The following is a 27,496-nucleotide window of genomic DNA, read 5'->3' on the forward strand; positions in this document are numbered from 1 at the left end:
CGAATGACTGTAACTCCGTTGAGACGAACTTGGCCAATTGCTGAACGATTGGTTCCAAAGTTGTCTTGGTGGCATCAACGCTCTCCTGTAAGGACATCAACAGGGAAGAAGCGTCTGAGAATAGTTTATCGACTTTTGCGGTCGCAGCCTCACAGACTTTTGTAGAGGCGTCTATGGCGGCTGTGGCTGAAGCTATAGAATCATGCTGAGCCCTGGAGAAGGCATCAACAATCTTCTAAAGAGCGGCTTCAGAGAGAGAGGATTGGTTGTTTGTGGATGACGCAAGAAGCAAATCAACCTTTTCGTTTAACTCCTTTAGATGTTTCTTTGTCACTGGAGCATCATCCTCTTCATCACTTTGAACCTGAAACGAACTAAAGTAGACCGAATCGAAGGTCATGTTTTCTCCGCCAAGAAATGGGTTATCTCCATCAGAGGCATGATCTGGAGATGGTGGGGGTGGTGAAGCTGGGGGTGTGGTGGTTTTTGTAGGTTCAGGTTGAGTGTTGGTTGGGGTAGTTTTGGGTGGTGGTTGAGTGTGGGTAGGTTCGATTGTATGCTGGGTTTCGGTTTGAGGTGGTTTAGTTACGGGTGGGGTTTCGGTTACAGGTGGTGTTTCGGTTGCAGTTGTGAAAATGGGTGGTGGTATAGGGAAAGAGGTTGGAGGAATAGTAGTAGTGGGGGTTATGGTGGGAATGGAAGTAGGGATTGTTTGAGTGGGTGAAGGAATGGGGGAATTATGGAGTTCCACGTCTGGGGTAGGAGATCGGGGTGGGGTGTTGCCTCTTGGAGGGGTTTCGCCTTGTTGAGAGCCGTCCGAACCCGAACTCTCGCCTTCTGAGTCACTCGAAGAGGAAGGGATTACAAGCTTTCGCTTCGGTTGGGTCTTCCTTCTCTTCGGTTGCGGAGACTGAGCAGGTTTTGTTTGTTTCCTCTTCTTGGGAGAAGGACCTTTAGGAGCTTGGGTCACTTGCTTCCCTTTTTCCGACTTTTTACCCCTGTTCACCGGTTTATCAGCATCATGGATGGACTTGAGCATTTCCGGTGTAAGTTCCCTTGGTCCTGACTGTTTGAACTCCTTAATCGTCTTGATGATCCTGCTGTCAGAAGGAACATCGCCGTACATTGTCTCCGGAATAGAGCCAATGAAAGAGAACTTGGATGCATCAAAGACGATGATCTTCTTGGTATGAAACGTATCGATCGAAGACATCGATGCACCTGCAGCAATGGGAACGTCAAACTTATCCATCGCCTATTTGGTAATAAGAATCCAGAACCGAGCAAACGACACCTCAGAATGTCGTCATGAAGAAGAAAGGCTCTGGATGAGCCGTTGCTAGAGGACCAACCCAAAGTCTAAGTTGAGTCCGTTGTAAACTGCATACATAATCGACAAGAACAGTCGACTAGCACCATTGGAACCTGAGCTCCGTTCAGATAAGCCCTTGAAGAGGACTGTGAACATGCCGTTCCACTGTGGCGGCAAGCAAGATTTCTTGAACTTCGCAACGGAGGTGAGTACCTCCGTGTACCCCATGTTGTAAAACATGTTGTAAAGATGGCCCGCCGGAATCGTCTCCGGATTGATTCTTGAAGGGTCAGCAGCAAACCCTAGCAGTGTACCAAATCGCTGCCTTGAAATCGAGGTCTTGTGATCAGATACCTCGAAGAACACCCTGTCGACTGCTTTATCGTAGTGAGCAGTCGCATACACCTGCGATAGGATCACCATGGGCACAGACTCAACCCGAGATAGTGCAGGAGCGATTTGCGAGTACTTCAGGCACTCGATGATCGGAAACATGTAAGAATCATACGCCTGAGGTGTTAGGTCAATCACTAAGCACTGTTGAGGACGAATGGGAAGGATGTGTGAGGTAGCATGGACGGAAGATGATTCTGCCATTGTTGAAGGTAGGAAGAAGAAGATGAACAGTAAAGCTTTTTCGAGTTTTTGCTCTCTTGTAAATTCTGAAGCAGTAAAGAGCTAAATGGTAGTGAAGACTACCTTTTATAGTGGGTGAAAGGAGAGAGAAAATCGTTTCCAATCTTCTATGGAAATACGAAAAGGTTTCCGGAATGACAGATGCGTGACAGTTAAGGCATGTGATGATCACGTAGGAGAGAGAGTGTCAGATTCCTAGGATCACGCCGCCCAACAAGCGCCGTTTCAGAACAAACCGTTTCAAATCCTCACGCGCCATTAAGTGTCAGATGGGTGTCGCTTGAAATTCTCACACGCGTCCATGATGTCAGTAAAAGAATGGGCGTTTCAAATTCACACGCGCCCCTTTTTAACCACCGGTTGAAATTCAATCCTTTTATTTCCTGCCTGAGTCAGCAACCTTTCGTCTTATCATGTAAATGGCATCTTTTGAATAAATTGCCCACGTGGGTGATTGTTGACCACATCTTAATAATTAACCACCAAACCAATAATACAGCCTGTAATAATTAGTAACGGAATTTTGGAAAATCAAAGATTTTCGTGCGAAGAGTGTTAAAAAGAAAAGAAATAAAGCAACTCTTTTTAGGAATAATTGTGATGTCAATAATGACATGAAACAAATGATCCCGGGCACGAATCTCTTCCTTCAAGGTCAAGAGAGACCTTAAAGTGTTAATGTGGATTCCCGTTGAATTACGATCAAACACTTATTAATAAATGTTGAAAGGCTTCTTTTAATTAGGCTAATTCAGGGTGGCTTTCGCTTTGATGCAACAATTCTAATCTTGAAATAAGAAAGAAAGTGATCAAAGTACTTGTGAGACCGGTGTAGTCTGTTGAATAAGTAGGTAGGAATTAATTTTAAATTGTGTTGGAAAATATAAAATCTCAAAAAAAAAAAATTAAAAACTGGATCCCAAGGGAAGAAATGTTATGGTGTTTAACAATTTCATAGGAATCACACAAAATAAAATTTAAGATTTTATGAAGGTTCATTCATCAATTCTTTGGTGAAAACTAGAGCAGATTAATTGTTCACCGTCAATTCAGAATAGGTGTTGAATTTGGGGTTTCACTCAGCTCGTAGTGGCACGAAACTAAGATCATAAACTCAGATGTTGTGTAACCATAAACCTCAGTGGTAATTTCTGAGAGTCTCAAGGGTTACGTTGATGAAACGAATGTAGTGGAGAAATGTAATGGAGATGGTGTAAGAAAACAAAGTACCTCTGCTGCGAAAATAAGGACCAAGCAGAAAACTCTTAACTCATGTGAGAAGAGAGTGAGGTAGCTCACGATTAGAATAAATGTGGTAGCCTTATTGGGAAGACAAAGTTTGTTTATACGAGGTCATGAAGGCTATTATTCAAAATCTTATGAGGCTTGGGACACATACAGCAGCATGCTTCTAGGGACACTTAAGTAATCCATCAATTATCTCCCCATAAACAAACGAACATAAACAAAATTAAAAAAAATATTTTTTGAGTTTTTGAAATAGATAAAAAAAAATAAAAATAAAAAAAATTAAAAGAGAAAAAAATAAGCAAAGAAAATAAGACTTGGAAAGAGTAAAAAAAACTTTGGAAAACTTTGAAAAACCGAACCCGAGCGTTCGGTTGGTTTCGGTTGGGAAAAAGTTGAAACCGAACCCGAGCATTCGGTTGGTTTCGGTTCAAGAAAATTTTGAAAAACCGAACCCGAGCGTTCGGTTGGTTTCGGTTCAAGAAAATTTTGAAAAACCGAACCCGAGCGTTCGGTTGGTTTCGGTTCAAGAAAATTTTGAAAAACCGAACCCGAGCGTTCGGTTGGTTTCGGTTCAAGAAAATTTTGAAAAACCAAACCCGAGCGTTCGGTTGGTTTCGGTTCAAGAAAATTTTGAAAAACCGAACCCGAACCTTCGGTAGGTTTCGGTTTTGGAAAATTTTGAGAAACCAAGGAATTTAGACGTGCAATCAGAAAATACTTTTAACAATAAGATAAACAACTTTGTACAAGAAATATACAACCAAGAAAACTACCTTAGAGGTGATGAGCGAGTCAGATGATTTAACCGAACCCGAACGTTCGGTTAATTTCGCTTCTTACGTTTGAGGTTGAGAGGTAGTGTCTAGAGATATCAACAGCCGGTTTGTCTAGAGATGGAGTTAGCTTGGTGCCGAATGCCATTAGGACTTTGACTTTGGAGTCTCCCATCATACCAAACTTTGCTAGGAGAGTCTTCGTGTAAGCTTCCTGATTGATAAAGATGCCTTCAGGTCCCTGTCTAATATTTAAACCAAGGAAAAAGTTAATAGGACCCATTGAGCTCATTTCAAATTTAGTCTCCATCAGCTTTCTGAATTCAGCTGTAAGGCTGGGATTCTGTGACAACCCGATATTTTGAGTCAATGTAATGTAAAACCGATCAAATTTAGGTCAAAATGTAACCTTCCTAAAAACTTATTCGGATTAAATAAAGTAATAGAAATCATATCAAGGTTTGCGTACATAAAAAGAACGTCCAAATCTGACTCCGGATGAGGAAGTTATGAAATTTTGAAGAAATTCCTTAAACACGTCATTTTAATAAATAAATAATAAAAATAATTTCGGAATTAGCCAACGGAATCTAAATGAAAGTCGTAGATCATGGTCTCACCTTCGCGAGGATATAAAGAACGTCAAAAACGGAGTTCGTATGAGGGAGATATGAATTTTTGAAGTTTATTTATAATAAATATAAATTTAAATATAAATTCCCGGTAATATCCGAAGGGGAGTCATCGGATTGGACCGAAGTACGCCCTGCGTACCTTCGTACGCCCCGCGTACTGAGATCGAGGGTCTCGGATCGTCCACGTCGCACTATCCGAAGAGTTCTAACCCGTCCGACCCGTCCGAAGCTCCGACCCGTCCGACCCGACGTCCCATCCGACCCGCCGTCCCATCCGACCCGCGTACCCAGCAACCCGTCCCATCCGAACCGAGGCAGTCGAGGCTTCGGTCATGCATGACGTACGCGTACGCGCTGCGTACGAGCGTACGCCCCGCGTTCGGAGGCGGTTCAGCCTTCCTATAAATAGGATGCGAGGCTTTCCGAAAATGTGGCTCATTTCTCTCCTTTCTCTCACAACTTTGTCTCGTTTTCCGTGCCCGTTATAACCCGAAGCTCTGGTCTTTTTGCTCAAGTCCCGAGGGTCGATTTTACTCCCGAGATTCCCGAGAATCCCGAGAAAAATCCGTTTTCTGAGACGAGACTCTGCCCGGTTTTCCATCTCGCTTTCTTCAATCAATCAAGTGAGTTTCATACCCCTTAATCAACCTGTTAAATATTCTAAATGCTTTTATATGCTGTCAAAAGGGGGGGAATGCAAGTTAAATACTTATAGTTATTGTTTCAATCACCTGTGATTGTACTAATCACATGTGATTAATAACTAGGGAAATCAGTGGTTTTATCACTATTCAAACTATCTATCAAACTGTTTTACTTCTAAATGTTTTCCAAACCCATTTACTTTTCGAATTTACACTGCAACTATGATTTAAGCAAATGTTCCTTATACTTAAATTGTTTTAATCAAATCTATACCTTCAAATGGTTTTATAGAGTGACATCAAGTCAATCTTTCTTTAAAAATAATACTTATGTTTCAAATGCCTTATAAATACTTATTTATGCTTTTATATTACAAATTGCATGCCCATATATGTATAGACGTATAAATAATGTTTAAAGGGCTTAGGAAGGCTATCCACCTTGTTTCCTTTTCCTCGATTTGGATGTGGTCTGATAGGATTTTGGGTGACCATCCGAAGGTCGTTTCCATATTAATTATATATCAAATATACATATATAGACATAAAAGTACTTCCATAATCATATGTACTAAACGCACTGTTAACAAGTTACCATCGGGGTAACACAGAATCAAACTATTACAACTGCTAAATCAATGAGTCAGTTCATTCATGAGTCTATACTAGGAAGAGAATATATACAACTATACTACGAGAACATATATAACTATACTAGAACAAGAAACATTTCATCACACATGCAAGAATACGATAACAAATGTGATCCACTGTATCGGAGCATGCCTTAAATGTCATGGCCCGAGTTGTAGCCAGAATTCTCTTGGAGGGAGAGCGTTGAGTTTGCGTATAGATCTATACTGGATTGACTATCCTACACCTTGCTGCTAGCTACAGCCGGACCTGCAGGTCTGCGGGTGCCAAACGTCATTCCGTTATTACGACCGTTCTTTATGTCGTTGTTATCAGTCGATAGTATGGTGCAATTATCACATTATACCTTAATATAAATCCGGTTTAAGGTAGTAGTAGTAATTAGTACAACAGTAGTTCTTATTATACAAAACTACAGTACTACAATGATTTACCCATTACATATTTTGGTGATAATCTCACTTAAGCATTAATGTACAAACTATATTTTATCAAATGATAGTTATACTTGGGTAATCACACACTTTTACAACAGACGAGTTTACAAAACTGTTAAGCCTTGGTAGAAGGTTACTTTTACAGAAAATATAGGATTTTCTGAGAGATTCAAACTTTTTCAAATACTTTTAAACATGTATTTACATTTTTACAAACTTATACTTTGGGACAAGTTCAAACGTTTTTGACAATGAACATTGACACTAAAACGCTTATGAACTCACCAGCTTAATGCTGATAAACTCTTTCAAAATAACTTGTATTCTCAGGTCATCAGTAGACAGGTACCGATGCCAGCTTTTGAGATGATGGAGCGTACTCAAGACTCAACATTTTATTATTTTGATTTACGTTATATTTTTGGTGTCTAAAACTGTACAGAACACGCATGTATTAAATTTATATATTTAATGCAATGGATGATGTTGTTTGCCTATTTACATTTACTGTGTTGTGATTACCTTACATGACGTCCTCCGCCCCAGAACGTTTCCGCCGTTCTTGGTTTTGGGGTGTGACAGATTGGTATCAGAGCATTGTTTATAGTGAATTGAGTATATCAACCCATAAAAGATATACTAAACTATAAACCCATTAGGGATTAAACTCTGACCAAGAGTCTATACTTTAAAATAAAATATTTAACTAAGTATACTAGTCTGCATTCATACTAAAATAAGTGTCACAATGACAAGAACGAAAGTATTACGATTGTTAAATATCACAAGTAAGCTCGGGGATGTATGGCCAGTCCTGGGAATGGCATAGCCTGATCAACTATGCTGATCCTAGGAGTGATTAGCACATGCCTTAGAATGGTTGTGATAGGTTAACAAGTCTAAAAACTTACCAACCATACCACAAGAAGATCAATAGAATTTAAACTTAAAATACTATAGGAGTATTTTGCGCTACTAGTTACACGTATACTATATTCTAATACCTCTATTCTCGCATAGATCTTGATGGCTAGATATCCATCATGGCGACCCGTACCTTCCCAATGAAGGCAATGCCGGGTGGATCGATGAAGAGCCCGAAGTTGATCATCCAATCCCTAGGGATGATCACCTCGCAGAAGGCTTTTCAGATGGGTCCGACTCCGAGCCTGAAGTCAACAACCTACCGATTGTAGGTCAAGCCCCGAACAACAACCCTCGACCAGCGTTTCCAGGTCCTACACCCATGTGGGCAAAACAACCTGAACCGCTGGAGTGATGATCAGGGTCAACCCTTACCATACTTTGGGGACTGAACCTTTTACAACGTCAGCGATGGTGGCTCTACTGACCGAGCTCTGCCTGTCATTATCCGCAGAATAGCTCGTTTTGTCGATCAAGATAGAGCAGCCGTCGACCGGGTCATAGAGATTGATACCGACTCAGGTGTCAACACAGTCAGCATCCGCCGTCTTGAAGAAGACATGGAACGGACCCGGAGGACAAATAAAACCCTGCAGTAGCAGTTGGCTGCCTCACGAGCTGAATTATTGGAATTTCGAGCTTGTCAGAGGACTCAGGATCGACCCATTCAAGAGGTGTTTCGTCAAGTATCCGACCGCAGTACTCGCCCGGGATTTTCCCATCGCCGTTGGTTGATGTCTAGTACATCTCCGTCTTTTAATTAAAGGATAGCCTTTAACATCTGTGCTCCAAGTAGCACTTGTGTGTAAAATATTTCTAACTTTCCGTACTCAAATTTGAAATCTAAGGACTGTCAAACTTTTCTATATGGTATGATGTATGACCTACTGTTAGGTCGATTTTCCCTGAACTTATTACATCAGTAATACCAGTAAATTTTTGAGATCTATCTATCTGGGGAAAAATCTATACACTTGTGCTTTCTAATAATGCTTGTTGTGGTTTCAAGCACCCTTTCAACTGTTGGACTATGTTTAGTTAGTCCATGTGTCACTCTCGCGTTGCTTACAAATTGATTCTTACCATCCTTCTTATCTTTTTAAACTTTCAGCTGAAGGATGCCTCCTCGCAAGTCTCCCAGGAATAGGAATAATCCTGCACCTCCACCACCTCCTCCGCCTCCGGTCATCGATACTGTAGCCCTGAATGTTGTCGTAGCTGCAGCAGTGGCAACCGCCATGGCTCAGTATCACTCTTCTGATGCCAGCAGAGGTGGAACCCCTGTGGAATCTATTCCGATCGAAATCCCTGTGCGCTCAAGGGAGTGCTCTTACAAGGATTTTACCAACTGCAAGCCGAAGCCTTTCTATGGCACCGGCGGAGTCATTGCTCTCTCGCAATGGTTCGAGAAGACTGAATCAGTCTTCGAAATCTGTTCATGCCCTGCTGCGTGCAAGGTGAAATATGCCGCTTGCACCTTTGAGGGTAAAGCCCTAACGTGGTGGAACGGCCACGTCAAAGCACTAACTCTCGTCGTAGCCAACGGCATGGGCTGGGAAACAATGAAGGACCTCATGACTGAGGAATACTGCCCGAGGGGCGAGATTCAGAAACTGGAGCAGGAACTCTGGAGCCTGTCAATGAAGGGCACCAATGTGGTCGCTTATACTGCCCGATTCAGCGAGCTGGTGGCCCTCTGCCCCAATATGGTTCCCACCGAGGGGAAGAAGATCGAGAGGTACATATGGGGACTAGTGCCTCCGTATCAGGGTAATGTGCTAGCGTCAAACCCCGCTACCTTCGACAGTGCCAAACGATTGGCACAACGACTCATTGACCATGGAGTCAAAACCCCTGCAACCACAACCACCCTAGCCATCCCGGAACCCTCCAAACCCGCCGATACTAAGCGGAAATTCTGGGATGAAAGGAAGAAGCAGCAGGCTGCCAAAAAGCAGCAACTGGTGGCAATTCATGCCGCAGTGACCCCTACTGCTGCTACTACTGCTCTGGTGAGTCGGTATGCTGGAAGTTCGCCCAAGTGCACCAATTGCAGCTACCACCACAACGGTCCCTGCCGTGAATTGCAGTGTTCTAACTGCAACAGGAAAGGACACACCGTCCGATTCTGTAAGTTCCCGGCACAACCTATCAACCAAGTCCCTGGCTCTGGCGCGAGCCCAACCTGCTATGGATGTGGCGAAGCAGGCCACTTTAAGAGGGACTGCCCCAAAGCGAGGAATGCTGGAGGAGCAGGGAGGGTACTAGCTATTGGCCACGGGGAAGCAGTTGCTGACCCGACAGTGGTGACCGGTACGTTCCTCCTCGATAACTCCTATGCATGCATTCTATTCGATAGTGGAGCGGAGCGAAGCTTCGTAAACCATAAATTTGCTCGCATGCTTAATCAACCACCGCACGCACTCAAAGAACTATTTACAGTAGAAATGGCTAATGGAAAAACTGAAAATACGAGTAGCATATACTTAGGTTGTACCCTAACTCTAGACAACCATTCATTTCCAATCGACCTCATGCCAGTCTCAATAAAAAGTTTCGACGTCATCATTGGCATGGACTGGTTAAGCCTTCATCGTGCCGACATCATGTGCTTCGAAAAAGCAGTCCGTCTAAACCTTCCGTCTAACGAAACTCTTATAGTCTATGGCGACAAACCCGGTGCAAGTCTTCGCATCATATCAAGTATTCAAGCACAGAAATACCTGCGTAAGGAATACCACGCATTCCTTGCTCACGTCGTCGACACGAACCTAGAAACGAAAGAACTAAAGAACCTCCCAGTAGTGAGCGACTTCCCCGACATTTTCCCAGAAGAACTACCCGGATTACCTCCGCAACGACAAGTCGAGTTCAGAATTGACTTAGTCCCAGGAGCTACCCCAGTAGCCAAGTCGCCCTACCGTTTAGCACCAGCCGAAATGCAAGAACTCTCTGGTCAACTTAACGAACTGCTCAGCAAGGGCTTTATAAGGCCAAGTTTCTCACCTTGGGGAGCACCGGTCTTGTTTGTTAAGAAGAAGGACGGATCCTTCCGTATGTGTATTGACTACAGAGAACTCAATAAACTGACGGTCAAGAATCGTTATCCTCTACCACGCATAGATGATCTATTCGACCAACTGCAAGGGGCGAACTATTTTTCTAAGATTGATCTGAGATCCGGATATCACCAGTTACGAGTGCTAGAGGAGGATGTGCCGAAGACCGCCTTCCGAACTCGTTACGGACATTACAAGTTCGTGGTGATGCCATTCGGATTGACCAATGCGCCCGCAGTCTTCATGGATCTGATGAATAGAGTATGCCGACCCTACTTGGATCAGTTCGTCATCGTTTTCATTGACGACATCCTAATCTACTCCCGAAGTAAGAAAGAACATGGCGATCATCTGCGACAAGTTCTAGGGACATTACGAAAAGAGAAACTTTATGCGAAGTTCTCGAAATGTGAATTTTGGATCCGAAGAGTCGAATTCTTAGGACACGTGGTAAGCGAAGAGGGAATCCACGTGGACCCATCCAAAATTAAGGCCATTGAGAACTGGTCAGCACCAAAGACTCCTACAGAAATTCGTCAATTTCTAGGTCTCGCTGGCTACTACCGCAGGTTCATTCAGAACTTCTCACGAATAGCGAAACCTCTTACAACCCTAACCCAGAAAGGTGTGGCCTTTGACTGGGAAGAGAAACAAGAAAGAGCGTTCCAAACGCTCAAACGAGCCTTGTGCACCGCACCAATACTATCCCTTCCCGAAGGAATAGAAGACTTCGTAGTTTATTGCGATGCATCAAACCAAGGACTCGGATGTGTTCTGATGCAGCGAGGTAAGGTCATCGCCTACGCCTCAAGACAATTGAAGACACACGAGGTTAACTACATGACCCACGATCTTGAACTAGGAGCAGTAGTGTTTGCTCTGAAGATCTGGAGACATTACTTGTATGGAACGAAGAGCACTATCTTTACCGACCACAAGAGTTTACAACACATTTTCGATCAGAAAGAGCTCAACATGAGACAACGACGATGGGTCGAGCTACTCAGTGATTACGAATGCGATATTCGTTATCATCCGGGTAAAGCCAACGTAGTAGCAGACGCCCTAAGTCGGAAGGAATATTCTGGTCGCAAAGTCAAGTCATTATCGATAACCATCCATTCACACCTGACTAAGCAAATTCAGGCGGCTCAACTTGAGGCCATGAAATCTGAAAATGTGTCAAGTGAATCCCTTAGAGGAATGGACAAGAGTTTAGAAGCCAAGGGTGACGGAGCTTTATATTTCATGAACCGGATCTGGACACCGAAGCATGGTGGCTTCCGAGACTTGGTCATGACCGAGGCGCACAACACTCGGTATTCCGTCCACCCAGGTTCAGATAAGATGTATCTGGATCTTAAGAAGCTATACTGGTGGCCTAATATGAAAGCAGAGATTGCTACCTTCGTAAGTAAATGCCTTACTTGCGCAAAGGTTAAGGTCGAGTACCAGAAGCCCTCTGGTTTATTGCAGCAACCAGAGATCCCAGAATGGAAGTGGGAGCGGATCACTATGGATTTCATAACCAAGTTGCCCAAGACAACGGGTGGACTTGACACCATATGGGTCATCGTTGATAGATTGACCAAGTCTGCACACTTCCTGCCTATCAAAGAAACCGACAAGATGGAGAAGCTTACGAGAACATACATTAAGGAAATCGTACGGCTACATGGTGTACCTATGTCCATTATCTCCGATAGAGATAGTAGGTTCACCTCAAGATTTTGGCAATCACTACAACATTCCCTAGGAACGAGGCTGGACATGAGCACAGCCTACCATCCTCAGACCGACGGACAGAGTGAGAGGACCATCCAAACTCTAGAAGATATGTTGCGAGCCTGCGTGATTGACTTTGGGAAGGCATGGGATACTCATTTACCCCTTGTCGAGTTTTCCTATAATAACAGTTATCACACGAGCATCAAGGCTGCTCCATTTGAAGCTCTCTACGGCCGTAAGTGCAGATCCCCTCTGTGCTGGGCTGAGGTGGGTGATACCCAATTAGCCAGGGGGCAAACTCCCGACAGTACTCTTACCGGTCCGGAGATCATTCGGGAAACAACAGAGAAGATCGTTCAGATCCGTGAACGATTGAAAGCCTCTAGAGATCGACAGAAGAGCTACGCTGATAAGCGAAGGAAACCTTTGGAATTTCAGGTGGGAGACCGAGTCCTCCTCAAAGTCTCACCCTGGAAGGGCTTGATACGCTTCGGCAAGCGTGGGAAGCTTAATCCGAGGTACATAGGGCCTTTCGAGATTCTTGCAAGAGTCGGCCCCGTAGCTTACAAACTCGAACTACCAGACGCACTTCGTAACGTACATTCTACATTCCACGTATCTAACTTGAAAAAGTGTCTATCCGACGAGACTCTTGTAATCCCACTCGACGAGATCGAAATCAACGAGAGCCTCAACTTCGTGGAAGAACCTATAGAGATCATGGACCGTGAGGTCAAGCAGACAAAGCAAAGCCGTATCCCTATCGTGAAGGTTCGCTGGAATGCCAAGCGAGGACCGGAATTCACTTGGGAACGTGAGGATCAGTTGAAACTGAAATACCCTCACCTTTTTCCTTAGTTATTCGTAAATTCTAGCTTGCTTAAATTTCTAATTTCGGGACGAAATTCCTTCTAACGGGGGATGATGTGACAACCCGATATTTTGAGTCAATGTAATGTAAAACCGATCAAATTTAGGTCAAAATGTAACCTTCCTAAAAACTTATTCGGATTAAATAAAGTAATAGAAATCATATCAAGGTTTGCGTACATAAAAAGAACGTCCAAATCTGACTCCGGATGAGGAAGTTATGAAATTTTGAAGAAATTCCTTAAACACGTCATTTTAATAAATAAATAATAAAAATAATTTCGGAATTAGCCAACGGAATCTAAACGAAAGTCGTAGATCATGGTCTCACCTTCGCGAGGATATAAAGAACGTCAAAAACGGAGTTCGTATGAGGGAGATATGAATTTTTGAAGTTTATTTATAATAAATATAAATTTAAATATAAATTCCCGGTAATATCCGAAGGGGAGTCATCGGATTGGACCGAAGTACGCCCTGCGTACCTTCGTACGCCCCGCGTACTGAGATCGAGGGTCTCGGATCGTCCACGTCGCACTATCCGAAGAGTTCTAACCCGTCCGACCCGTCCGAAGCTCCGACCCGTCCGACCCGACGTCCCATCCGACCCGCCGTCCCATCCGACCCGCGTACCCAGCAACCCGTCCCATCCGAACCGAGGCAGTCGAGGCTTCGGTCATGCATGACGTACGCGTACGCGCTGCGTACGAGCGTACGCCCCGCGTTCGGAGGCGGTTCAGCCTTCCTATAAATAGGATGCGAGGCTTTCCGAAAATGTGGCTCATTTCTCTCCTCTCTCTCACAACTTTGTCTCGTTTTCCGTGCCCGTTATAACCCGAAGCTCTGGTCTTTTTGCTCAAGTCCCGAGGGTCGATTTTACTCCCGAGATTCCCGAGAATCCCGAGAAAAATCCGTTTTCTGAGACGAGACTCTGCCCGGTTTTCCATCTCGCTTTCTTCAATCAATCAAGTGAGTTTCATACCCCTTAATCAACCTGTTAAATATTCTAAATGCTTTTATATGCTTTCAAAAGGGGGGGAATGCAAGTTAAATACTTATAGTTATTGTTTCAATCACCTGTGATTGTACTAATCACATGTGATTAATAACTAGGGAAATCAGTGGTTTTATCACTATTCAAACTATCTATCAAACTGTTTTACTTCTAAATGTTTTCCAAACCCATTTACTTTTCGAATTTACACTGCAACTGTGATTTAAGCAAATGTTCCTTATACTTAAACTGTTTTAATCAAATCTATACCTTCAAATGGTTTTATAGAGTGACATCAAGTCAATCTTTCTTTAAAAATAATACTTATGTTTCAAATGCCTTATAAATACTTATTTATGCTTTTATATTACAAATTGCATGCCCATATATGTATAGACGTATAAATAATGTTTAAAGGGCTTAGGAAGGCTATCCACCTTGTTTCCTTTTCCTCGATTTGGATGTGGTCTGATAGGATTTTGGGTGACCATCCGAAGGTCGTTTCCATATTAATTATATATCAAATATACATATATAGACATAAAAGTACTTCCATAATCATATGTACTAAACGCACTGTTAACAAGTTACCATCGGGGTAACACAGAATCAAACTATTACAACTGCTAAATCAATGAGTCAGTTCATTCATGAGTCTATACTAGGAAGAGAATATATACAACTATACTACGAGAACATATATAACTATACTAGAACAAGAAACATTTCATCACACATGCAAGAATACGATAACAAATGTGATCCACTGTATCGGAGCATGCCTTAAATGTCATGGCCCGAGTTGTAGCCAGAATTCTCTTGGAGGGAGAGCGTTGAGTTTGCGTATAGATCTATACTGGATTGACTATCCTACACCTTGCTGCTAGCTACAGCCGGACCTGCAGGTCTGCGGGTGCCAAACGTCATTCCGTTATTACGACCGTTCTTTATGTCGTTGTTATCAGTCGATAGTATGGTGCAATTATCACATTATACCTTAATATAAATCCGGTTTAAGGTAGTAGTAGTAATTAGTACAACAGTAGTTCTTATTATACAAAACTACAGTACTACAATGATTTACCCATTACATATTTTGGTGATAATCTCACTTAAGCATTAATGTACAAACTATATTTTATCAAATGATAGTTATACTTGGGTAATCACACACTTTTACAACAGACGAGTTTACAAAACTGTTAAGCCTTGGTAGAAGGTTACTTTTACAGAAAATATAGGATTTTCTGAGAGATTCAAACTTTTTCAAATACTTTTAAACATGTATTTACATTTTTACAAACTTATACTTTGGGACAAGTTCAAACGTTTTTGACAATGAACATTGACACTAAAACGCTTATGAACTCACCAGCTTAATGCTGATAAACTCTTTCAAAATAACTTGTATTCTCAGGTCATCAGTAGACAGGTACCGATGCCAGCTTTTGAGATGATGGAGCGTACTCAAGACTCATCATTTTATTATTTTGATTTACGTTATATTTTTGGTGTCTAAAACTGTACAGAACACGCATGTATTAAATTTATATATTTAATGCAATGGATGATGTTGTTTGCCTATTTACATTTACTGTGTTGTGATTACCTTACATGACGTCCTCCGCCCCAGAACGTTTCCGCCGTTCTTGGTTTTGGGGTGTGACAGATTCGTTGAGCCAAAGATGATGTCATCGACATAAATTTGAACTATCATAAGGTGGTTACCTTCCGTTTTGCGAAAGAAGGTTGGGTCAACCGAACCTTGTTTGAATTTAGACATCTTTAAGAATTTAGTTAGCGTTTCATACCAGGCTCTCGGAGCTTGTTTGAGGCTATACACAGCTTTATCCAGAATGTAGCAATGATTTGGATATTTTTCGTTCACGAACCCAAGAGGTTGCTCCACATACACGGTTTCTTCGAGTTCTCCATTGAGAAATGCACATTTGACGTCCATTTGGAAAACTTCAAAGTTTTTGTGGGCAGCGTAAGCTAGAAATATTCTAACAGATTCCAGCCTAGCTACGGGAGTGAAAGTTTCTTCATAATCAATCCCTTCCTCCTGACAATATCCCTTTACTACCAGACGAGCTTTGTTCCTTATAACATTCCCTTCCTTGTCCATTTTATTCCTAAAGACCCATTTGAGACCAACAACCGAGGCATCTGGAGGAGTCGGAATGAGGCGCCAGACTTTGTTCCTTTCAAATTCGTTCAGTTCGTCTTGCATCGCTTGAACCCAATCGGAGTGATCGAGAGCAGTGTTAACTGTTTTCGGTTCAATTTTTGATACGAATGAGTTAAACATACAAAACTCAACCTTTGAAAATAAGGATGTCTGTTTTGCCTTCAGTTGTGATCGGGTCAGAACCTTTTCGGAGACATCACCAACCACTTGAGAGATAGGATGATCTCTGGTCCATTTGGTAAGAGGAGGATAGTTTGGATCAAAGGTTGGGTCTAGTTCAGCATTGATCATTTCTTCTGGATCGGATTGGCTTTCGTAGTCAAGCGTCATATCACCATGCTCCCCCTCGATTGATGTGCTATGAGAAACTTGAGGTCCAGAGGTTTCTTGTGGTGCTGGACTTTCAGGCGTTGATGCACCTTTGGTTGGAGAAGCACTTTCGGTTGCCGTTGGACTTTCGGTAGCATTTGTAGAGCTTGGCTCCCCCTCAACATGTGAGCTTGGCTCCCCCTCGACTGAAGCATCGTTGGATGGAGGTACATCAGAAGTCGATCCTCCTTCATTCATTCTCCTGGCAGCTTCTTCGACAATTTTCTTCATGTGGTCTACCTTGTTATCTGCTGCACTTGCTTCTGAGAGAGTAGCTTTCTCTGGTTCGTCAAATAGCTCCAAAAACTTTTCATATAGATTAGCAATCGATACTGTGACTTGGCCAGTTTGAGGAAAGATGTCCCCAGCTGAGTCTTCTTTGGCCTGTAGCTTTTTGACATAGCTATCGTCAAAAGTCACGTAATAGGTCTCTTCGATTTTTATGCTTTGGAGGTGAGAGAGTAACCCAGAAAGATTCCCTCGTTGGCTTTGTCATCGAACTTATTGCGGTGTTCTTTAGAGTTAAAGATGAAACACCGTGAGCTGAACACATGGAAAAATTTCACATTGGGCTTTCTGTTGTTGAGAATCTCGTATGGTGTGAGCGTGAATCGTTTGTTGAGATAGGACCTGTTCTGTGTAAAACAAGCAGCAGAAATAGCATCAGCCCAAAAATAAAGAGGCAAGGAAGCGAAACTTAGCATAGTTCGGGCAGCTTCACACAAAGATCGGTTTCGTCTTTTGACAATTCCGTTCTGTTGAGGTGTGTAGGGAGCTGAGAAGTTGTGACTTATTCCCTTTTCTGCTAGAAATTCTTCAAATTCCCTGTTTTCCAGACCATTGTCGCTTCTAATGTTGCGAACGACCTTCTTGAGCTGTTCTTCAATCTGCTTGATGAACACTTTCAGCTTATGAGTCGCTTCAGATTTGAGCTTTAGAAAGAACACCCATGTAAATCGTGAAAAGTCATCAACAATAACAAGAATATACTTGCTACCACCGATGCTTTCGATAGATGAAGGACCACACAAATCAATATGAAGTAATTCGAGTGGTTCAACAACTTTTGTGTTAATTACAGATGGATGACTTTGACGACTCTGCTTCCCCATTTCGCATGCAGCACACAAATGATCTCTGTCGAACTTGAGCAATGGAAGACCTCGAACATGACCTCCAGTGACAAGTTTGTTGATATCTTTAAAGTTGAGATAAGAGAGTCTTCGGTGCCACAACCAGCTTTCGTCAGATTGAGCTTTTGATAACAAACATATAGCTGGGTTTCCTTTGATGGGTTTAAGGTTTAGAGGAAACATTTCACCCTTAAGCTCTGACTTGAGAATTGCTTTCTTTGTCTTCTTCTGAATAATTTCAGAACCTTCATCGTCGAATGAGACTTTGAGACCTGTACCTCCAACAAGCTGAGATACACTGATGAGGTTGTGCTGTAGTCCTTCCACATAAGCCACCTTCCTTATAGTAAAATCACCGTTAGTTATCATTCCGTATCCCTTTATGGTGCCGAAAGAGTTGTTTCCGAACTTGACGTTGCCACCATTTGAAAGAGATCTGTATTCCCTGAGCTCTTCTTTCCTCCCTGTCATGTGACGCGAGCAGCCACTATCGATGTACCATTTTTCCTCAAACTGTTGTCACTTATAACCTGTAAAAATTAAGCAGATTTAGGAACCCAAAGTTTCTTGGGCCCAAGTGAGCTTTTCATAGGAACAGGAATAGTAAGAGAGATGTCAACAAGATATGTTCGTTTTATAAGTGTTGTTTCATCTTTCTTTTTAATGGTAAAAACTTTCATTTTATTAGGATTAGGTGCGTTCGGTTTAGACTCTGGTTTGGATGCATTAACCTTCTGTTTGCCTTTTTGTTCAGCTGACGAATGAGATTTTTGAGAACGAACAGAATGATCTTTAGAGCAAGATGGAGATGTAGTGGGAGAATTAGAATTAGATGAATGAGAAGGATTGGGTTTAGATTGAGATGACTTCTTGCCTTGAGACTCTAGGTGACCCTGTTGCTTTTGATCATTGGTGGGACTGACCTTAGAGTTTTGATCTCTTTTGAATTCAGAAAAGAACCTTTGCTTTCGGTTGGAGCAGTTTTCTGAACCGAACCTTCGCTTTCGGTTGAAGTCATTTTCAGAACCGAACCTTTGCTTTCGGTTGGTATTCTCTTCTGAACCGAACCTTGGCTTTCGGTTATTGTGGCTCTCATGCTTTTTGACAGGATTGTTCTCAAACTTCAGATTCTTGTCTTGATGTGAGAAATATGCATTCTGGGATTGCCAGAATTGTTTCCTTTCAGAGAGATTCTTCCTGTATCTCTGGTTCCTTTCACGTTTCTTATTCCTCATCTGCTTCGGTTGATGATGAATATTGGCTTTAGCTTTCGGTTTCTCCCTGGCTGGTTCACTTTGAACAGTGGGAGTTTCACTTTGAACTGAGGAACTAGATGGAACGTCTTCTTTTGTCGAACTTCCATTCTCCTGAGGAATGTCTTTCGTACCACTAGTACTTGGCTCATCGAAATTATCTGGCTTATTCAAGGGCTCTGGTATGTACCTACCTTTACTCATCCATGAGGTTCTTTCTGATAAGCCTACCGTTTCGTTTGCATTATCTATTGGAGCTGACCAGAAGTACTCATCACAGCCATCAGCATTGTCTTCGTTTACAATAGCTGTGAGTTCAGCGGTCTGATGTTCGGTTACTCTAGTGACCTTGTACACTTGATTTGGAGTGGTCCTGACCTTTTGATATACAACCGCTTTCTCTGCTAAGATCGGGGACTTTTGATGGGACAATCGAGCGAACTCCACTGAATTTTCAGAAATTAGATTCTTGTGGTTTTCAGGTTCGCTTTTTACAAATTCTGAGCAGTCAACCGTGTCCTCTACAGAAATTTCACTCATGTTGTCGTCCTCATTAAGCTCAGATGCATTTTCAACATCAATTTTGTTTTCTGAGATCAAGTTGGCGTTTAAAGAGTCAAATTTTTGTATGGTTTCGGTTCTTAGTTTAAGTCTATCATTTTCATCCAAAAGGTTTTTAAGCATGTCCTTGTGGTCCTTGGATTTAATGAAAGATTCTATTTTGTCCAGTCCATACATGTAGGTCGGATTAATGTCATCAGATGATATCACACTCTCACAATTATAAGCTTCAGCATCGATTTCATCCTCCTTAAATTCAAGGAAGGGCAAAATCATGCGATAGATCTTTTGGCCTATTTCACAGTCCAAGTGAAGCTGAGTAATATTAGAATAAAGACGTTTTGTAATTAAACAAAAAACATTCCGCTGTTTTAACAAATTTCAATTGTCTCTTTGTAAATAAATGTTTTCGTCTTTAATTTTAACTAATTCAGACTCCTTCAACTCGATCCACATGCGCCGCTCCTCACTCTTCGAAGACACCCTGCTTAATTGATCAGTTAGGTTAGAATTGGTGACTCGAGTTTGAGTTAAGCTACTGTCTAGATGAGAAATTCTTGTATTAAAATTTTTTAGTTCTTTCTCATATGAGGATTGTGGTACTTTAAATGAAACGAAAACCGATTGTACCTTCTTGATTAGTTCATCGAGCTCATTGAACTGTACGCTGAGCGGTTTGGCCGTAAAGCACATATCCTACTGCTCCTTCGGTTCATTGCTTCCACCATCAGTGTTGTATCCCCTCATCTGAGATACATCGGACACCATGAAGCACCTTCCTCCACTGCTCTCCTCCTTTGCCACACAAGCCTTTCCGTGAGAAGGCTTCCTCACTTCATCGTCTTCAGAGTCGGTTGACCAAACTTCCACTCCACCGAACTCATCATTAGCAACCGAACCCTGCACAATAAGAGCATTCATGGAAGGGTTAGCGGTAGATTTCTTCTTCCTCATATCATCAAGCTTTTTCTGTAGCAAAGCTTCCTCATCCTTTTCCTCATCTTTTTCAGCCATCTTTTTGAGGACACAATCCTTAGCATAGTGATTTTTCCCTCCACAGTAGTAACAGCTTACTCCAGAATCACCATCTGCTTTCGGTTCCTTCTTGGGCTCTTCAACCTTCGGTTCATTATTAACCTTTTCTGAACTATAACTCCCCTGCCAGTTTCTTTTTTTATTGCTAGGGAATTTCTTCTTAATGAACCTCTTGGGGTTAGACACCATCATAGCATAATCCTCAGACGTGAGGTCATACTCCTCCAACTTGAGGTCTTCATCCTCCATCATAGCTTTACTTTTTGACAGGAGGGCCAGCGAACCTAGGCTTGAAACAACGTTCTTTTCCTGCAGCACAATCTTCTCCTGTGACTTAAGAATACCCACCAGTTTCGCCAAAGAGTATGATTTAAACTGCTCATGGGCTTTAACTGTTGACACCACTGCTCTCCATTCTGACCTTAGACCATTTAAGAACGTAACCTTCTGCTCGATAAGCTTCCTTTCGATGTCATGTTTGATCATCCTGCTGAGAAGATGATCGAAGCGATCGAACGTCTGGGTCACAGTTTCTTCGGCTCCTTGCCTGAATTCTCCAAACTCAGATAAGAGAAAGGTTTGGATAGAATGTTCAAGATCCTTGTCTGTAGAGTACAATTCGCGAAGTCTGTCCCAAACTTCCTTTGCCGTCATGCATGAGTTGACCAACCTGAAGGTGTCGGACTGAAGGGCGAATCTTATCAATCTTAACGTCTTGATATTACACTGGAATTTATCCTTTTCATCTTGTGCAATATCTTTGACATCCTTCAGCAGATCATTATACTCCTTTTGAGTTTTAATAATCCTTGACGTTGCAGAATGAGAAAAAGGTCCATCAATGATTGCTTCCCATATGAGATATCCATTATCCTCAGATCCTATAACGTAGTCTTCGAAGTGATGCGCCCAGACTTCATAATCATGGGTATATAGGATTGGAATCTTCGTGGTTGAACCAATGTTGTTGGAAATATTGATGGGATTCGATTGCGACTCGTCCATTATGATCGAATAACCTGTTTTAAAGATCAGACTTGTAATAAATCCGATTAGGGCAAAACAATAAATATCAAGATACGTCAATAATGAGATGACGGCTCAATAAATATCAGTAATTGCGGAAAAACCCTAATTGAAACCTTTTCACAGAAAAGATGTGTATCAATTACACAGCCTCCTGCTCTGATACCAATTGATGAGATTAAAAACTTAATCTTGAAGATCGATTAGATCTTAAACAGGTGAATAAATATTAAACAGTAAGAACACAAAAATAAAGAACAAGTCAAGAATGAATCAAACGTGTCGAATGATTATAAAACAACCCTCAGAAGAGCTCGATCAAGAACATCAACAGTAGAGGGTTAGTGGGTTTACAAGAACGATAAAGAAAATCAAAGTAATCATAATTTTCTATCTTGTAATCTAGATCGTTAACCTAATATGCATGCAAGCATATACTTATATAATAAACCTAACAGGCTCTCGGTTGGACAGGCCCAAACCGGAGTACAAAACAATTGGACTAACAGCCAAGCCTAATGACGCAATCTTTTAGCAAATCTTCAACCCAACAGTTATAAAACTGATGTGTTTTTTGTGAAGATCCCGACTTAAGATAACACGCCAATGATATAAACCTTATGTGTTTCTAGGGAAGATCCCAACTTAAGATAACATGTCAATGTTTTAAACTTTAGATTCAAACTTTAGGATCTTAACCTATGTTCAGAAATAAGAGGCTGTCCAAGTTACTGCAACGTGAAATGATCCCCTTATTCACATCCCATAGCTAGATATCATGCGTCCAAGCGAGGTGTAGAAACCTTAACTCGTATGAAAGAGATAAGTAACTCTTTAAACCTTAGAGGGGACTAAGTACCCTTATTCATAGGAGAGATGATCAGTCTTTATTCATAGTTACTAGGACACTTACATATTGCAATTGTTAAGAGTCATAGAATATTGTAACTATTAGGACTCTTAAGTGCCAGGATCCTTAAATATTAAGATCCCTGGATCTTCGAGTGTCGGGATCCTCGTGTTGTCAGGATCCTTGTGTATCAAGATACTTATGTTCCTATGCATAGAAAGCGTTAGCTTAGGGTGGGCGTTAGCTTGTCTAATGTCCGTCCGATGCTTAAGTTAGTAATGGTTTTTAGGAGAGTAAATAATAATAATAATAATAATGAAAATAAAGGGTAAAAGGTAAAGACTATGTGTACCTTGAGTTTGTCGGAAAATGAGCAATCTCACTTACATGAAATAAGCTTTAAGATGTATAGCATTCCAGGATCTTGCTAAGACATTTCCATCAAGGGTAGCTAGCTAATATTCCATCTTCCTACTTCAGCATCTATGAGATACGGTCCTTCACATTTAGGTGCCAATTTACCTGGACTAGGATCCTTGGAATTTTGGAATGCTTTCCTTAAGACCAAGTCTCCTATCTTGAATCTTTTGATTTTGATATTCTTGTTGTATGCTTTGGTGATCCTTTGTTGATGGGTAGCGATGCGGATCTTGGCAAGATCCTTAAGTCCATCCATAGTATCAAGATCCTGACTAAGAATCCTAATATTGTTCTTTTGATATATATATATATATATATATATATATATATATATATATATATATATATATATATATCTTGTCGTTGGGATCACCACTTTATTGGGGATCATCGCTTCTGCTTTGAACGCCAAAGAGTATGGATTTTGACTTGTGGCCACTTTGGAAGTGGTCTTGTCTTCCCAGAGGATGAAAGGAAGTTCTTCTACCCATCTTCCTTTCTTTTCATCTAGCCTTTTCTTCAATTTGTTGACTATGATTTTGTTGCTAGATTTTTCTTGACCGTTGTCTTGAGGGTGAACAGTGGTGTACATTATCATTTTGATTCCCTAACTTGTGCAAAAGTCCCTAATCCCCTTTCTTATGAATTGGGATCCATTGTCAAATATAATTTCGGTAGGTATTACGTTTGATAAACGACACCGCATCCTTATCTTTTACTTGAACAAAAGCCTCAGCCTCGATCCACTTCGAGAAATAGTTTGTTATTACCAGCATGAAGACTTTTCCTCCTGGTGTCTTAGTTAATTTTCCTACTATATTTATCCTCCACTTCATGAATGGCCAATGGGAGATGATAGGATGTAAAGGTTCTTCTGGTTAGTGTAGGATGTTTTTATGTCTTTGAAAAGCATCACATCTTCGAGCATATAAGAAGGAATCTTTCTTCATGGTTGGCTAGTAGCATCCCGGCTCCAAGGATCTACCCCCAGTGTGATTACCACAATCTCCTTCATGTATGTCTTTTAGGACATCCGCAACCTCATGATCTTCTAGGCATCTAAGGTATGGACCTGCGATGAATTTCTTGTATAGCTTACCTTGGATCATCACAAAACGTGAGACCCTCGTTTTGAATGACTTGACATTTTTTCATCCTTTGTGATGGTACCATTTTGGCGATATTCCACAATGGGTTGAATCCAAGATCTTGAGGTTAGGGAAGGATCCTTGATGCTAGAGTCGTGATAAGGAAGTAGAGTATTAGGATCTTCGATTGTAGAGATGATGGTTGTTACCTCGTTATCGTTGGGATCATGCAGTCTTTTGGTAGGATCGTTGTTTGCTGGGATCATCACATGGATTATCGGGATCCTGGTTTCTAGTGGGATCCTAAGAAAAGATCCTAGATTGCAACAGATAAATATATATATATATATATATATATATATATATATATATATATATATATATATATATATATATATATGCAAATAGATAAACATGCAAATCTCATTAGATCACTACATCATAGTGACATCCTAAACTAGGATACATAATCTACTAGGACGACATTGGTGCATTTGACCTATAAGTACAGTGAGGAAAAGTCACCTCACAGTCTAAAAAGATAGCAGAAAAGAACACTGCTCCAAATGCCAACTCTACAGGTCACCTTCAAAGGATGCTTAAGGGTGAAACACTTTTATATCCAAGATTCCTTGAGCCTCCAAGATGATTCCACTTCCTTCTTCATCCTTCAAGAACACCAAAAATGCACTATCAAGCTTAAAAAGAATCACATAAAGGATTAGGGTTTACTTGGGACAAATCGAGAGCTGGAGGTTGATGAGGGAAAACGTCTTGAGAAGTTAACGTTGCTTAAATAGGGCTTCAACCCTAAAAATTAGGGCTTGACCCCCCATCCACGTACGCCTTGTATACGCTTGGGTACGCTTAACATACTTAATATAAACACACAGTTTCATTAAGTGGACAATGGGAACAATTTGCAACAGATTTCATACTATGGGTAGAAATGAAAAATACATGGATCAAGGTGTTAAAATTCGCCCCCACTTGAATCAGTCTTCATAATCGAAGTCCGATGCAACGAATAACTCAAGGTAGTGCTGTAGCATCTCTGCTTTGGGTTCCTAAGTCCATTTGGAACCCTTCTGGTGCTATAATTGAACCTTGACCAATAAAACCACCTTGCTGTGCAAGGCCTTCATCTTCCTATCCAGAACCATCACTCGTCTCTCAACATAATTCAGGCGATCATCTACCTGAATATCATCCAAAGGAAAAACTTCCAAATCATCAGCTACACACTTCCAAAGCTGGAAAACATGGAAGGTTTTGTGAATCTGATTGAGCTCCTCAGGCAGATCCAAACGATAGGCTACCTTGCCTATCCTGCTGATTTGTTCATAATTAGTTATATATTTTGTGTAGAATCTTATACTTTTTGGCTATTTTATTGCAATTTATGAACAAAAGATACTTAATTATGTTTAAATTGTATTTTCAGCCTAAAAGACATGCTCGGAAGCAAAAGGAAGCGGGAATAGCAATTGGAAGCTCGGAAATTGAAGAAAGAAGAAAAAGAGTCAAAATCCCTGATGAACTCGGCGAGTCAAGCACCTAATTGACAAGTAGGCACGAACATTTGCGAACATCGGGTGCCTTACCGCACACGGATTTTAAGTGAGGGACTCGGCGAGTCGGTCTATGGACTCGATGAGTCTCCCCTGTTTTCAGAAAACTGTATAAAGGGCTTAAACTCACGAGACAAGGACTTCTCTCTGGAACCCTTGGAGGTTGAAATACGATTAGGAGTGTTGTTGGAGCTCTGGAAACCGAGGATCAACCTTAGCATTCGATTTTGAGGAGATCAAAGGCAAATTAAGTTTACTCTTTTCTTAATATTTTCTTTGAACTATGTATGAATCATTAGATTTCGTTTTTGTGCTATTGTTTGTTGTAATTATGAGCTTAAACTTGTATCTTATGTTTAGGGTAGATGAATTTATGACTATGGTTTGATATTTTGGCTAGATTAATTTAATTTGGTGAATTTTTTTTTGTTAAGCTTGTTAAAAATCCTAATGTGTTAACAATAACTATTTCCTATTAATTAACAAGTATATTATGTTGCACGAACATCTCTTAATTGCTTATCTCATATAATTTATGTGAAAACAATATTATATCCCTAGTAATAGCGAACATGAACCTAGGGATTAACTAGAAAATAGATAAGTTAATGTGTGAGCTTGTGTGACGAACCATCAACAAGAAGTTCATTGAATTGGTAATTTAATTAGCTTAGTTACAAGTTTTACTTAACCCGAATCAATAAACTAGGAAATTTATTAGTTTAATCAACTGATCACTGTTGGAATTAATTAGTTTTCTAAGGATTAGTAATAGTGAACATGAACCTAATCACATTAATCGGTAGCCAATGACAAATTAATCCGTTGTACTTGCCATAAAATCAACCATAGGAATAAATGAGTCGAACCTGAACAGAAGTCTCCTTTATTATTAAATTTAGTTGATTTTTATTTGTTTAGTTGTTCGTTGCTTAGTTTGAGTGATAGTTAAGTATTTAAGTTTCTAGTCTTGCAAAACAAGAGAAAAACCCTTTCCTTTTACTATTTGTTTTTAGATAATTCTAGTAATTAGCTTAATTACCGTTCCCTATGTTCGATACCCTGTTTGCTAAACTATACCACCAATTGACATGTACACAGCCTTTTGTGTGTCTAAATCATATTTAAAAAGTAAGACTAAAACCGGTATATTTCACACACATCAAGTTTTTGGTACCGTTCCCGGGGAACGGTTCAAATAGTTAATTTTATTTGCTAATTGTTATCGTTTTTCATTTTATTGATTAATTTTTTATATAGTTTTATTTTTATTTTTATTTTTATTTATTATGTATTTTCCAAATCTCGATGTTCTTAATGCTTTTCTTGAGGAAGTAGTACAGTAAATTGAGCAAGAAGATGAGGAGTATGACTCAGATGATGATTTGAAGAAATTTGGAAGATGGTTACATAACATCTTGTCTAACGAACAAGAACAATCTGAGTCAAAAGAGCTAAAGTTACAAGATTAAGAATTTAATCCAGAAAAAAATTTGGAGGAGCTGGAAAGATTGCTAGCAGAGAGGTCAGACGAAGAAAAAGAACAAGCTGAGTTGCAGGAACCAAGCTGTGGTTTGACCGTTATCACGACAAGGCCCCCTATATTTCCGTTTTGTGTTTCGAAGCATGGGGTGACGATTCCAACTTTGGTGAAAGTTTTGAAGCACGATCCATTTCTGATTAGTATTCAACCAATTCCAACACTTGTCAAGATTCTTTGGTTTTATGAATTCAAGCGCATTTGGCCAATTTTTGAAGCAAAGAGCCAAATTTTACAAATTGGTCCACCAAAGATGATATTCAATGCAATGGATGGATTGAAATTGAGTTTATTGGAACTTTATTAAGTTGGGAGTCCAGCTCAAGACTCGCACAAAAGGAAGCGTTTGCGGGAGGCAACCCGTCATTAGAGTTTGCTTTTCTTTTTCTTTTAAACTTCTAGTTTATTAGGTTAATGTAGGAATGCTATTTTGATGTTTGTTTTCCTATTATTATGTATTTTTTTGTCTTTGATCTTTGCAGAATTTAGGGTGAGATTAGAGCGATTTCTTAAAGCATGAGGGAAATAAAGAGAGGGATTGA

This window comes from Lactuca sativa, chromosome 5, assembly GCF_002870075.4.
Source record: "Lactuca sativa cultivar Salinas chromosome 5, Lsat_Salinas_v11, whole genome shotgun sequence".
NCBI lineage: Eukaryota > Viridiplantae > Streptophyta > Magnoliopsida > Asterales > Asteraceae > Lactuca > Lactuca sativa.